Source organism: Anas platyrhynchos, chromosome 3 (assembly GCF_047663525.1).
Source record: "Anas platyrhynchos isolate ZD024472 breed Pekin duck chromosome 3, IASCAAS_PekinDuck_T2T, whole genome shotgun sequence".
NCBI lineage: Eukaryota > Metazoa > Chordata > Aves > Anseriformes > Anatidae > Anas > Anas platyrhynchos.
Window position 1 is genome coordinate 37,621,525 of NC_092589.1, and position 15,008 is coordinate 37,636,532.

Here is a 15,008-nt window from a genome sequence, read left to right on the forward strand (position 1 = left end):
TATGGCAATTTGTCTTAGACCTGCACAGAGACTTTTGCTCAACCCTGACCTGCCTTCTCTGGCTTCAGGGAAAAAGAGTCATACTGATAACTTTATGCACCAGTGCCATACATGTGTTTTCCAGGGATTTTCAGTGCAACTTTATCACTATTAAATTAGACAAGGTGTTTTCTACCATCATGTGCTTTCTATTGATTTCATCCTTAATCCAGCTTTCTGTGCAGCTCAGCACCTACGTTGGTATGCACTAGGATGCACCAGCTTTGCCTCTCACCTTCTGACCAACCAAGGTCCAGGGCCCTGGATTTACTGCTATTCCAGGGCCCTCTCCTTATCTCACCTCTTTTCATAACACCGTGTTGATAGCAGAACATCTGCCAGAGAATTAGAGACCAGATCCATCCTGAGGAGCAATTAGCAGAAACATCCTAAATGCTCCCTTGTACTGCACATATTATCACTGCAGCCATACTTTCATGGCTACTCTTATTTAGCTAGCATAATCTCTCAGCACATAAATTTTCTGTATCTGGAGGACTGGTTTCAAGAGCAGACACTCAGAGGCCTTGGTACCCCAGAGCAAATGTTGACAAGACACTCCTGGCACAATACTGCTTGAGTAAGTAAATTGACTTCCAGGTAGGGCTTGGCAGGCAAATGTTGTCTGAACCCATGAATGGGAATGAAAGTACTAACAATTGCCTTAGCCCAAACTGAGAAAACAAACAAACAAACAAACAAAAAAAAAACAACTATGAAAGCCTTTTAATAAACTAGGAATATTTAGTTCCAGTTTGACTGACAGATTTACTTGTAATTTAGCAAAATGGGATTTGAGCACAGCCTCTTTTAAGATCCCTCTTTTAAGATCAGGTTTTGTACAAATTGCTTTCAGTTTTGATATAAAATGCACAAACTAGAAAGAAATTATTCAATTTTTCTTCCATAAAAAAAATAAGATGGGGTATACTGTCAATTTTCTCCCTACATTTTTTTTTTCAGCCAACGAATTCATAAACCTGACCATTTTCCAAATATGTTTCATTCTGATAAATCTATATTGTAATGAGAAAAACAAGAGCATTTTTTTCCACTTAAAAATCCCACTCAGCTCTCTTCTAACTGGGTCAACAGGGATTCTGCATAGGACCAGAGCCTAACTGCATATCTCTTCCTTTTCCCCCAAGTTTTCAAATCAGCATTTTTTAATTAAAATATTTTCTGACTTCTGAGAATTTCACTTGCTGCTGCTACTGCTCATTTCATATTCTGAAGTTGGCATCCTGGATTTGTCACAAATGTTACTGCATGAAGATGAGGATATCATCAAAGTCCCAGATCAGGACAGGACAGAGAAAATGACAGGAAGGAAGAAAAATTGGAAACACTGTCCTGCAAATATTCCGAAGTGTGGAGACAATTGTTGCTCCTAGGGAGGCAGAAAAACTTATAAATTACATGCTTTTTTCCCAGTTTTCCAAGAAGCATCACTGTGCGCCTTTTAATGACATGTTTACATCTGTTAATTTCTTGTGAAATTTTGGTGGCCTACCACAGAGAAGGCAATTTGAGTTCCTAGAAGCATAAGTACCACTTACCAGCTCCCTTCCCTCCTGTGCACCCTGGATGGAGGTGGGCTGGGAAGTAAAGTGACAGCAGGCCCTTTGCTGAGGTGCTGCATCATGCTGGGCACATCACACCTGGACACTTCCTTATCTGTTGTCACAAGTTCCACTTGATGGCTGTAAGCTATTTAGCATGTGCACAGCTGGACACTGCTACAGTAAATCCTAGCATTTTTTGTGAGACCCTTAGTCACAACGTTTGGAGACATGGATAACCAAGTAGATAATTGGTTAAGGTAAATAGAGGAAATAATGGAAACAGGAATGGCCCATTTGGTGTTGGGTAATGGATTCCATGGAAATCAGGACTATCTGGAAGGAACCATGGATGGTTTCTTTACACCTTTCACAATGGCATTACTGTTTTTCAGTCCAGCACCTAGAGGACAGTCACTCTCTTCATAAAAATAACATGAGACAGTATACAACCATGAACCCAAAGCAAGCACAGCTGAATGCTCAGGCCAGAAGGAAGACTGAGTGCAAACTTGGAACAAACTACCCTTTTGCTCCTACAGATGATCAAGTCTGTAACGATGATCAAGGCTGCAATGTTTTAGCAATTCAAAAAGGGGTGTTTCCTTGGGTGTGGTGGTAAGCAGACACTGACATCATCTCCTCACTTCCCTCCATGCAGGTGGAAAGCAAACACAGCTTTGAGGGTTTTCAGGTTGCAACCCCTCCCCAGGGAGTTAAATTAAATCTAAGCCATCTGAAGTATATTCCCACCTTTGACTACTACCAGTTAAACTTTGATAATTTTGAAACTGCTCCCTGTTTTTTGGTTTTGTTTTATCCCTCCACAGGGAGAAAAATTATAATTAAAACAAAATACAATGAAACAAACAATCAGATGAACCTAACAGCACCGCATGGCAAGGTTCAATCAGTGGCCGGAGAGTCCCCTGCAAAGAGAGGGATCGGTAGCACATTGACAGGGACTGGCAGGGAGCTGGCAGCTGTGGTCCAGCTGCGCAGCAGGCAGGCAGAGGCTGCAGGGCAAGGCTACCTGTACCATTTGGCGTTCCCATTGGGAAAAATCAGCAATCGTGTGCCAAATGTAAATTTAAACAAGGAGTACTAATGCTGTAAGGAGTGGCGTGGGGCAGAGGGGGCAGCAGCAAATGGTGCCTCTGGGGACAGGTCACATTTCTCTCTCTGCACAGTGTGCCCAGGGCTGCCTGCTTGTCTCTGTGCCAGTGCCCAGCACAACGAGACATAGAGACATCGGGGGATGCCAGGCACAGATTAGCCCAAAAGAAAGAGCTGTGCTGGGGAGAGGAGGGGACAGACACTGCCTCTGAGACTTAGAGAGAGAGACGGTAGAGGTTTTTGCTGTGATTCATTGCTAAAAGGAAAAAAAAAGAAAAAAAAAAAAAAAAGGACTTGGTTGAACATAATGAGTTCTCTCTGTCTCCTCGCATTGTTGTTTATTTTTGATTCCATCCCCTCCCTCCCTGAAAATTAATAGCAATTTAAGGGAAGGTCTGGAGCTTTGCATTGCTGCGACAAGACAGCGATGAACAGTGCACTCTGAAAGCACTCTGTTGTGCTCAAGTGGCTATCTGTAGGCAATGCAAACTAACCACCAACCCAGGGCAAGCTGTGAACAATGAAACCTTAACCAGCCTGAAATACAGCAAGAGTAAAAGTAATTAGCTGTCTCTCTTCGCTCTCACTGCAGGCTTGAATTTACTTAAGCACATCCTCTGTGTACAGGGTTCAATAGAAAATTGATGCCCTGCAAGACAATATCTCCTCCTTCCCAAGGAACAGAAAATACCAGTGACAATTGCATGGCATCTGCTGGATTTACAAAGTGAACATTCTATAACAAAGTTAAGAGGTGTCAATGTAATCAATTGTGACTTTATTAAACTTACATAATATTTACTCTTTGACTTTCAAAGCCTCACTTCTTATCAGAAGAGTTATTCTGTCCTAGTATTCCCAAAGATGGAATAGGAAAAATAACCCCCACTCTAAATATTGCCATGATACTGCCTTAAAAATAAATTTAAAAACAAACAAACAAACAACAAAACACTAGATAAGCCCTGGCAAAAAAAAAAAAAAAAAATAATAATAATAACATATATATGTATATATTTATATATATATATATGCAGCAAAATAATCTTGCTTTACATCAATGCTATTTGTCTCCTTTGAGTAGGAAAGAGTTACTGTATAAGATCCTTCTTTGCACACATTACCATAACTGACCACTACACATTTCTAGTTAACTAATCCATCATACTGGGACTTGTTGACTTAATCACTTATTTCTACTCTTTTATTCAGTCATGCACTTGTTCTGTAACGCAAAGGTGTGCGTGTGTCCATGCAAGTCAGGGAGAGACTCAGTTTCAATTTTGCTACTTCTTGTCCTGTGGTGCCATTTAAATGCTTCCCCCCACCCAAATTCTCAGTGCAGAGAGCCTATATGTCTGATGACGTCAGACAGACATGACATAGCATATACCTGTTTGTGTACTCCATCACCCGTATGTCCACCTTGCCAATTTTGGATGTCCATCATCAGTGTCATCACCTTACCAAAAACACCAACCTCTGTGACGGTGAACACAGAAGTAGCTGCCTGCTGCCCCTCCGTCCCCTTCACTCCCTTTCCTTCTCTAGCTTTCTCTGTGCCTTCCATTTCTTCAGATGACATTTGACAAGGTCCCCACTCTTCTCCTGTATGTTTTTATATACAGCAGAGTTGACCTGTCCAGCAAAGTTGCTGCTTAGCTTTACCAGCTATACAAATTCCAACAGAAAGCTAAAATAACTTTTACAGCTTTCTTCTATCTCCCAGGCTTAGAAAACAAACTAATATCTTTTTCTTTTTCAAATGTCTTTCCATCATTGTTTCAACACTGTCATGAAAAAAATTCCTATTGGCACTTTAAAAATATTCTTTCTGAACTGCCTTTTCATGTCAAGACAGAAGCAGAAGCTGAACTGAGATTCATGTCTCTACGGGAACATTCTTATCAAGGCTAACATTAACAGCAAGTTAAAGTTATACATTTCTCCAATGCTTTTAAAATGTATAGCAACATATTTTCTTGCAATCAGGGAGTTAACTATATAAAAATGTTCCGTGTATGTATCTATATACAGTTTGTATTATAGCTATGTAGTTTATATACACACATAAGAAGAAAATAACACTTACCTTTGAGAAGTAACATTTATCCCAGGTTTGGTAAAATAGTCTCAGACAGGCACTTAGACCTTCTTTCTATGTCATGCATCCTTTTTTCATAAGAAGATATAATCAGAAAAATCCTGGTTGGTCTCCAGCTAACCAAAATGCAGACTAGATTGTTTGGCAGATGCAGCCAAGTAAAGTCCAAGTGTGTGAATCCCTGAGACTCCTTATTCAGTAATATCCAAAGCACAAAAAAGGGAAATAAAAAAGAAAGAAAGAGGGAAAAAAAGTGAATAACTTGTTCTTTTCCTGTTTGGTTTAAAAAAAAAAAAAAAAAAAACAAAAACAAAAACAACAAAACAGTCCTGGAGGACTAAGCAGCCTGCAGGCTTTTCAAGCAGCCTGATCTTAGTGCATCCCAAGGTAACACATGCATTTTGGTACTGCAAGTCTTCAAGTTCATACTAGCAAGCCCAGCTTCTGTGTATGTGTGTGTGTGTGTTGGGGAGGGGGGTTGAGTTGTACGGTGAGGGGGAGAGGAGAGACAGGGAGAAACAGACACACTCACGCAGAGATGGAAAAAAGGAAAAACAGCAAACTGGAGTGATCTCACAAAGTGCTCTAGATGGCAGAGCCTGCACGGCTTGTAAGACAAGCAATGTGCACACACACAGAAAAAAAAAAAAAAAAAAAAAAAAAAAAAGAGAGAGAGAGAGAGAGAGAAAACAGGAAAGAACTAGCAGGCAGCTTCAGGAATTTCTTCTTACCTCTTCTGACGATGCAACATACAGCCAGTGCTTAGTGCTGTATACGAATCCGCGGGCAGGCACAACTCTGTCAGACCCCTCACTTCTTAGATAAACAAATATGAGGTGTAGGAAAGGGAAGAAAATCAGAAACCAGGAAAAAGAAGGGTACAAAAAAAGAAGCTATTAAACAAGTAAGAGTATCAGGGAGGAGGCTTGAGTGGGTGGGAGACAAATAGTTGGTTGGGAAAGAGGCATCCAAACTCCTGGTCCTAATACAGATCGGCTCTGTAATTATGTGGCAAAGCACTGCCTCCTAAGCCATTGCGTAATAATAGAAACCTAAGCTGTGTAGACACAGCCTGACACGCTAAATCCTCAGGAGCTACACTCAACGTTTGTCAGTGGAAAGCGTGTCAGTTCTCTGGGGGCGGGGGAAGCTGGGGGAAAAGAGAAGAGGAGAGAATTTTACTGCAAAATGCATAGGCTGCAGCTGCAAAGAGCTCTCAGGTAGTGCTGATGCCAAAAGTGTTATATAGGGAATTGTATAGAGCTGTATCTGTATAGGGAGCGGTAGACAAATAAAGTAACCCTATCAGTTCCATTCATGCTATTCAGTATTAGAAGAATTCTCCCTTGCTATATTTTAGCAACTTAAATGACAGAAAAGAGCATGTACAAAGGTTTTCTGTGTTAAATACTATTATTCCTTATGCTTGTGGTGAGAAGTAGATTTTGTTTTGTACTGAATGATACTGGAAGGTCTAAATAAAACCAGAATTGAGATAAAAGAACTTGGGAGGTTTGAGCAGCCTTTTCCATTTACTGATAATTCCTCTCTCCAACCCTCCAGACACAGAGACACGTACATATTCCTCTGACTCCCTTGGCTGAAGAGGCTCCTAGACAGAACCAGGTAAAAGATGAGCATTGACTAAATAAGAGTAGGCAAAAAAAAAAGACTCATCAAATTACCACACACCAGTATCAGTACACCAATAAACAGACCAATTCATAACGCCCTTGGAAGGAATCAAAAACCAAGAAAGAAGTACAACATCGTAGAAAATTTACCTGGAAATTGTGAACCTGGCTCACACCTATGGTCCATCTAGTTCAGTGTCCTGCTTCTGGACAGTGATTGGTAACATACACCTCCGAGAAACCTGGACAAACTCATGCAGCCAGAGCTAGACAGCCAGAGCTAACCTGTTAATGGGCAAAGCTTCTCCTTAATCCCTCTTCTTTAAAGATTAGTTAATGCACTGAAGCATGAGCAGGGGACAGTCTGCTTCTGCACATCCAGAATGAATACGTAAGGCATGATTCTGAGGTCCTTTGTGGTTGGCATAAAGTACACTCCATTTTGGATACCCTGGATCTAAAGATAAACATCTCAGTGTGAAGAAAAAAAAAAAAAAAAAAAAAAAAAAAAAGGATATTAATTCAGAAAGTGATTTCAGTCTGAAGAGTGAGAAGTTTGTCTTTATAGACTAGTATATCTTGGTTACTGTCCTCACTTACTCCTTACTCCAGCTGGAAATACCAAATATATTTCAAGATGATATCCAGTGCAGCTATGAGAACCACATCACTTGTATAGGTATCAAAATTGGCTTCTAGAAAGTCAAAGCAGACTCTATTGAACACTTTGAAGATATTCTTAAGAAAGACTGCATAGAACAACACATACTTATTTGGAGGGGTTGATGAAATAGATTTTGCTGCCAACTTCATATCCCTTACTTTAACCAGTCCTGCTTCCTTGCTGCGTTCCTGGGTGACTCCCTGTACAATGAGGTGAAGACTGCAGATGTCACATGTAAGGTATTCACACCGTGGTAAAACAGAGGAGGAAGGACTACAGACAGAGCAATTACCTTTCTATTTTGCAGCATATCCTGTTTTTCTTGACTTTATAGGGAACAGGGCTGAATGGCTCTTCCTGGGAGGAAGGCTAAGGGTTACAACAATAGGTAACATTATTGGGCACTAAAATACTTGACCTGTTCAAAAGAGTTGAGAAGCAGGTAACTTCTGCACTTGACAGTAAGAATGCTAAAAATAAATAAATAAAAAATACATCATTTTCTGAATTACTAAAATGTGAATTTGGGAAGCTAATTTTAATCCTAGCTCCTGGGAATCCTGGGCCAGGCATTTTGGCTAGAAAATCTAATCGAAGTTCCAATCATGTCAGTGTCTTATAAAATAGATGTCAGTACATCACAGACAAAGAAGACATTTCTTAATGACATCAGGAATTAATAATAGACTCTGGGACTAGTGTTTCAGAGTCTGATTTGAAAGAAAATTATTGCTTGCAATGGCAGAAATCAATGAATTCCATCAATACTCTCCAAAAAGTCTTCCAAAAATCTTTCACCAACTACAACTTTGACAGTATTCATTCCCAAAGGAAAAATCAAACAACCTTAGCAAAAAGTATCCCAAAAGAGTCTTTCACGAGGCTGTGGTGTGATGGGTTCTCAGTGTGTGTTCTTTAACTTCCCTTGATGTCCTTTAGGTTAAAGTCAGAGTTCTCTGGGGTTCACCCTCTGGCTTCTATTCTCCACTAACCATCCCAGTTAAATATTTCTTCTCTCCCAAGTAAGGATCTTCTCAGTGAATTCAACCTCTTTCTTTCTTGTTCATTCTCTAAGGAAAGAAGAAATTACTTCCACTGTGCTCCTTCGTTAAGGCCTCTCCTCTCTCTAAACCCTCCTTAGTTCACAGTCAGCCAACACAGTTGCTTTGGCAACATCTGCTCTCATTTCCACCTCCAGGGCTATCCCACCACCACCCGAAGAGCTACAGAAGAAATCTTGCTCTGTCTAGGTGCTGATCATCTTACTGACCCACAACACTCACCTCTGGAAAGAACTGTCAAGGTTCAGTGCCCTGTTCCTGACTTAGATCTAGAAAATACACGAGAGACAATGATTACAGATGACTAACTCCATGCTTAGTGAACCTTTAAAACTGCTGCATTGCTGAGCTGCAGAATCTTTCAGAGATGCACCAGTTCCAGTGCCCCAACAGGGTGCATAATTCCAATATGAAGATATCTCATAAAATCTTACAACCACATTCATACAAGTTCCCACTTACACTGGAAGCTACCCAAAAGAAACAGCTAGACACAGGACCTCTGAGGTCATGTTCTCCTTTAACATACAGTGTTGGCACAGTACCTGAACCCAAGAAAAATTTAAATTAACAGTAAGACCAAAATAAATTAAGATGCTTTGACACCCTCGAGGAGACCTTTAACTGCTACAAACATCATTCGCCTGTCCATGTCTGACAGACAATATGTTAAAGCCTTTGGCCATCTGGTTGACAGTACAATGCAGCATGTACATATAGACTCCAGAAATTTCCGCTTCCTGCCCATCCCCTTCCAAACTGAAGTAGTCAGCACTGGTCCACATGACTGTTTAATCAATGGTTGCCAATCAATTACACTGATTGAAAGACAGATTTAAAAATAAATAAATAAAAAATTGGTCTGTGGCTCTACTGATGAAAACTGTTATTGGGAGCTGAACCAACCAGCTTTCAAACATTAGAGATTTGGGGAGAAACTGTATATTTCTTGGGTGTTGTTCAGTTCAGCTCTTTACAAATCACTGAATGGCTGTTTACACACATATATGCCAGTACAAAATATCCTTTTCACATCCTCCACCCACACATCCCTCTGCTTTTAAAAGCAGCTCCAGCCAACAGACAAACTGAATATGTTTTCTTTCTGTTTCCTGTATCTTATCATGGGGAAATCCTATTCTCAAATTTCTAAACTCAGAGATCCAACAGAGAGCAGACATTGATTCACTTTGCAGTGGAATAAAATGGATTCTTGAGATTATTGTGGAGACAAAGGCAACACAGAAGCACCTTCTTGTAATGCACTGTTATAAAAAGCATAGACCAATATCATATATGAAATATGAAGATGAACTTCTTTAAAATATGCCAGTTACTCCACAGTAACTTTTAGTTGTCCATCCCGAGGCTTAACCAAAAAAAAAAAAAAAACCATAAATAAATAAATAAATAAATAAACAAAAAAAAAATGAAAGATTTATTTCAGGTCAAAGAATCAATTACACATTCATTTATCTACTCCATTTTAAACATTCACCTCAGCTGGAATAACCAGGATACTTATGTTAACCTTAAGGGGATTCAAAGTAACTTTAAAGATGCTTTGAAAGAAGGATAGTATATTTTTGCCCCAGGTTTACTATTCTTTCCAGGTTCTCCCTTCACAAGCAGGGAAAGACTTGTACTTCTATTTCACATGATCAGAAGTCCAGCTCAGCAAGTAAAATTTTATGCCCTTTGACTGACAGGTTAAGACCAGAAAGCATCATGGCCATCTCATTTGCCCTTCCATATATTGCCCATTATAGAATTATTTTCTGTGGTTCTTACATCAATCTTCATACTATTGGCTGATACAGAAAATATATCTTATAAAGACAGTCTCTTGATTCAAAGATTTCAAGTGATGGAGCATTCATTCCCTTCTCCCTTTGTAAGACAGTCCAATCTTTAACTGCTGTCATTGTGAAAAAAGTCCACGCCTCATTTTGTTAGTCAGAAGATTCTGGTATTTTATCAAAAGTGTAGAGTGATAATTATGAATTATAGCTTGTATCTCTTGATCAGAAAACACAAAATGAGGAATAGCAGAAGTTTCTTCCAGATAAGTGGATTTGTTCCACTGGGTGCTAAAGAGTGCTATTTGAGACCAGTGCAATCTATTTACTCAACAAATAAACAAACAAACTTCTTGTTTAGTGGCCATCTGCTTCAGCACAGCATTCATCAGAATAAATAGACTGTGCTGGCAACGCTTCCCCTGTGCTTGTAATTTGACGGAAGGGAAGGTACAACTTCCAGAGTACATCTGGAGGTAGTGATACTCTGCTGCCTGCCCATCAGGAAGCAGCACCTCATCCTGGTGGGTTTGCAACCTTTGGCTTCCATCCTTTTTGTGCACAGAATGCTCTCAGTTGCCACCACAATCCAGGCTGGGAGCAGATGCTCCCCATGCAGTCAGTGCAATAAAGGCATGACACAAGAGGAGTGTGGATAAGAGCCTCGATTTTATATTTTGACTCTTGACACACACAACAAGGGATACTAATCTTTTTCACTACTGAAAGAGGATATGTGGGCTTGGTAGGGGGTTCCTGTTTGGAGAGAATGCTGTGATCCTTTTGTTGCGATTCCACGGGCATCAGCAACAGTATAAAGGAGGTCTGGCTCTCTGTCTGGGTGGGGTCTTTCTGCAGCTACTCCCTGTCCAATCCCGCATATGAATCAGCTGAACCTTTACTTTGGATGCACTGAAATGAGTCTGTGAAATGATAGAGGTCTCAGTTTGCTTTGTAATTGTGACTTAAATAAATAAATAAATAAATACAGTTGTGAGGGATAGAAGTCTGTCTGAGTTTTTTAACCTCCAGGGAGGTGAGAATCATGAGAGATTGGGGACGGGTAAACCTTAGGCAGGATTTGTCATCCAGGGATAATGTTGTGAAACCAGTCTTACATTAATCAGGTGAGAAGACAGGAACTCTAACACAGAGTGGACAAGAGTGCATATCTAGGACAAGGTCATCTGTTTAAGCTGTTTACAAACCGTTTCCCTTTCTAGCTCTAAGACACCTGATGCTTTCAAGATTGTATGTTTCAGCCTTTGAAAGGAATGGTAACAGTTTTGTAGAAAAGTACTCTGGAGAGGCTCTTGGCCAGACCCTCATTTTGTAGCAAAACTAGAGCTACCACTGTAAATAAAGTCAGTATTTGCTAAGAGTTGCCACATTATAGTGTGAAGGTGGCAAACTGGAATGAATCCATGAATAACCTCAATAATCTGCACTGCAAATTGCTGAAAGAAAGGACTATTCACCCCAGTCACAAAGCAGTTAGAAAGCTTCCGTGGTCGCAATTATCTGCAAACTATTATGCTTGCCAAGGATGGGGGCAAGCACTTAATGGGAAGCATCTCAGACTTCTGAAAGGAGTTAAGATTGTATCACAGGGTTATCAATGTGCAAGGCAAAGAAACAATACAAGGTGGTATTTTTCTTAGTGAAGAATAAATATGATAGGAAAAGTGTTTTGGTTTTGTTTTCTGTCTTTCTAAAGCAAACTTTACAGGACTTCAACAAATCATTCTGGGTGGAAGAGAAGAAACAATAATCCATGTAGAAAACAGAAACTTTCAGGGCTGTGAAATGTTCAGATACAATTTCAACACTTAGAAGGTGGTGTTTGACCTCTGCCTGCTATGCTGGACCCTAGATCAGGGTGAAGATGGTCTTCATCCCACACACATCAGACTGAGGGCTCAACAGTTCCTTCCTGGCTCTCACTTGAAGACTTGATAGCCTTTACAAGGTGTGCAACAGTAAAGATCCTGCTCCCATTCATAACCCAGGTGGACACACCCAAAGAAAGAAGGAGAAAATGATGTGCATGATGCATGATTAGCTTCATCAGGATAATAAGTGCTTGCAATTGTCCTCTCAGCCTCTGATCATATTTGGTTCCAAAGCAGGAAAAGAAGGAAGGAATGAGTCCTTAACTTCTTACAAAAGGAGTCAAATAGAAAATGGCATCTGTCTTAAAAAGCACCAGTGAATGTAAGGCCTAAGACAAAAAACCTAAATTTAACTTGTAATTAGAAAAAGAAACAGCAAGAACCACTTAGCTGTGAGGAGCAACAGGAAACAAAGCAATTTCTGAAGTTTTTATGTTTATCTCAAGCATGGTATGAACAGATTATTATTTTAAGAATGGCCATAATTTGGAATATTTTGTGATGCATTGTGCTGTCATTTGTTTTCTCAATTTCCAAAAGGAAGTGGGACTTGTGTTTCTTCCATGGGACCCCTGGGTGTCCAAGACATCTCAGCATGCCACAGCTCTGCTGCTGTTCTGCTCAGAAACTCTGGAGAAGAATTTTAGAGCAAGAGCTTTTAAGAAATAAAGATATACAGAAGAAAACTTTTCCCATGTATTAAAAACTTGAGCAACTATTATCAGTTATGTCTGATACAGCTCAGTATTGTAGCACATGAAGTTTTACTTTGGGAATTCAATTTTTACAGTAAGTTTGTTCTATAGATATTAGGAGATCTTTGCGTGAGTTTTTCTCTTTCCCACCTTCTTCAATCACTTATGTTCACAGTAAGAACACATGGAAGACAGTCTGTACTCCCTAGAGCACCAGCGTGAAAAAGGTTGATTACATTTCTGTATTTCCTTATGAAATGTTAAATATTCTTATGTCAAATATGTCAAATTAAATGAGTTTCTTGTGCTGCCATTCTTTTCAGCTCACTGGGTCATCCTCAAATGATCCCTGCCCTGCTACTATGTGATCCACCTCTGGAGACTTCACCTTTATCTGACATTGTTCATAGCAAACTCAGCTTCAGATCAGGAGAGAAGTAAAAAATACAGTTTTTAAAAGGACTTCATTACTGATCAACTGCTGTGTCTTTATCTAAGTTCTGTTATGGGAGAGATGAAAAAAGTTTGTGGTTATACAGAGGCATAGGAAAAACATATAATAGGGCTCAGAGGTTGTTGCAATACAGTACAAATAAATACTCCTGGAATTTAAACATAAAATGATTCTGAAAGACATACAGAAATCTCAAAGATGCCAGACATATAAGTGTACAAACTAGAATGAGCAATTCTTGTTTTCTTTTTGCCAGCTGCCCCATTTTCTGTCCATAGAATTGAACATGAGGCCACCAGAACTGAAGCTTGAAATATTTCCATGTATTTCTCTTGTACCTGCAAATCATTGCCTATGTGATTGGGGACAGAATAGGGTATTTAGAATGTATTGACAATTACTGCAGTGCTGAATGAAAAACTGTGGAAAGAGTAATTGTTTTCACAACATTTAGGGAATGGAATATAACAAAAGTAGTGGACTCTGGGATGGAAAGTATCACTGGGTATTGTAGCATGAAGTATACTCAAGCAAAACAAAGCCCCAATAAGTGTAAGGAAAGGTGAAATTACATGGTATGTGCATACACACAGAGAGATACATGTAAAGCCTGGAATAACTCAACAGCTGCCTCAGAGACTTAGGGGTCCTTCAGAGGCTATGGTACTCCAAAGGTGACCAACAATATTCAGAACAGATCCTTCCACTTCTAAAGAGTTTTAAAGCTAGATGGGATTTCAGACAGACAAATTAATGGATCCTGATGAATACAATTGGGCCCTTTGGACATCATTTTTTCTGAATATTCTCCTTTGCAGTAGAGTGCCTGCAGAGCTGCAGGCTGTGTGATGACCTCAGGTCCCAAAGGGGGCCAAACTCCAGCTATCCTAACACTGCCCATTAAATGAATGGATGCTGGATTGGGCTTCAATTCAAGAAAACTTCACACAGAGCATTGCTTTAGACTACATCTCTATCACTAAAATTTGTAGTGTTTTAACCTAGATGCCTGCCTAGGATCCGGCTAGAGAAACACATATATCTGCTGCAAAAAAAATACGCCATTAAGCTAACACCAACCTGCTTTAAAAGGAAGGAAGATGAGGGTTTGAATGCACCCTCATCTCTAAGTCTCACATCTGTCTCATGCTGCATCAGTGTAGATGTAAATCTAAAGAGGGGGAACAGCTTATCTTGCTCTCCACTACCCCTTCTCAAAATTCAGCAGTGAGAGAGGGTACTACAGGAGGCAAGAGCCCCAATGTGTTTACTCTTTCCATGCTGCAGACCTGCTTGCAATAGAGGAAAATGAGGAAAAAAAAGGTACCATCAGGTCTTCCAGAAATCATGGGTAAGGAAGCAGAATCTGTGTTGGAAAAATGAACACTTGAACATAAAAGGAAATTAAAATAAAATAAAAGGGGAAGTGATAAATCCAAACTGAACATAGGAAAGGAGGAAAAACAAACAAACAAACAGAAACACACACACACACACACACACACACAAAAAAAAAAAAAAAAAGGGACCAAAAGATACATGGATGAAATGGGGAAGAAAAGCACGACAGGGGACATCAAAAAAGATTTTGAGACTTAACATGTGTGGAAGAACAGAGAATTTGGGTGCATAAAGTGGAGCCCAGAGCAAGAGGACAAAATAAAAGTAAGAAAAGAAGATGTGGGAACTCAAAGAGGAAACTGGGAAGGGAGACAAAAGGGGCTGAAGGCATTTATGGCTATCTTCTACCTTTTTGTTCTGAACAGCAACTTAAATGTACAGAAATGGCTTTCACATCACCAGGCAAAACAAACAATTTTGTGGGAAATTTTGTATCAGTGCAGTGAAATGAACAAATATTTTTGGATACTTTTCCACCATCTTGTACTAATCTATTAGCATAAGTGCCTCAAAACTGAAGCAGGTGCTTCTGAACAAATAAACACAAAAAAATTCCGTGCTTCACAGGAGCTAACTAGAGATAATCT

The 15,008-nt window shown here is 39.7% G+C and overlaps 1 protein-coding gene across 5 annotated transcripts in view; it reads right to left on the reverse strand.

The window, feature by feature from the left end:
- LRFN2 (leucine rich repeat and fibronectin type III domain containing 2) overlaps nucleotides 1-15,008 on the reverse strand; it is a 225,064-nt gene that overhangs the window by 151,728 nt on the left and 58,328 nt on the right. For 3 of the 5 annotated variants that reach the window (XR_011808172.1, XM_013096840.5, XM_021270378.4), the window contains one exon: nucleotides 4,810-5,011. The exons of 1 other annotated variant lie outside the window; for it this stretch is intronic. The gene's annotated coding sequence lies outside the window, so the exon portion shown is untranslated. Of the gene's footprint in view, nucleotides 1-4,809; nucleotides 5,012-5,552; nucleotides 5,877-15,008 lie in introns of those variants that run through there. One more of the 5 variants, XM_021270379.4, reaches the window with a different exon arrangement.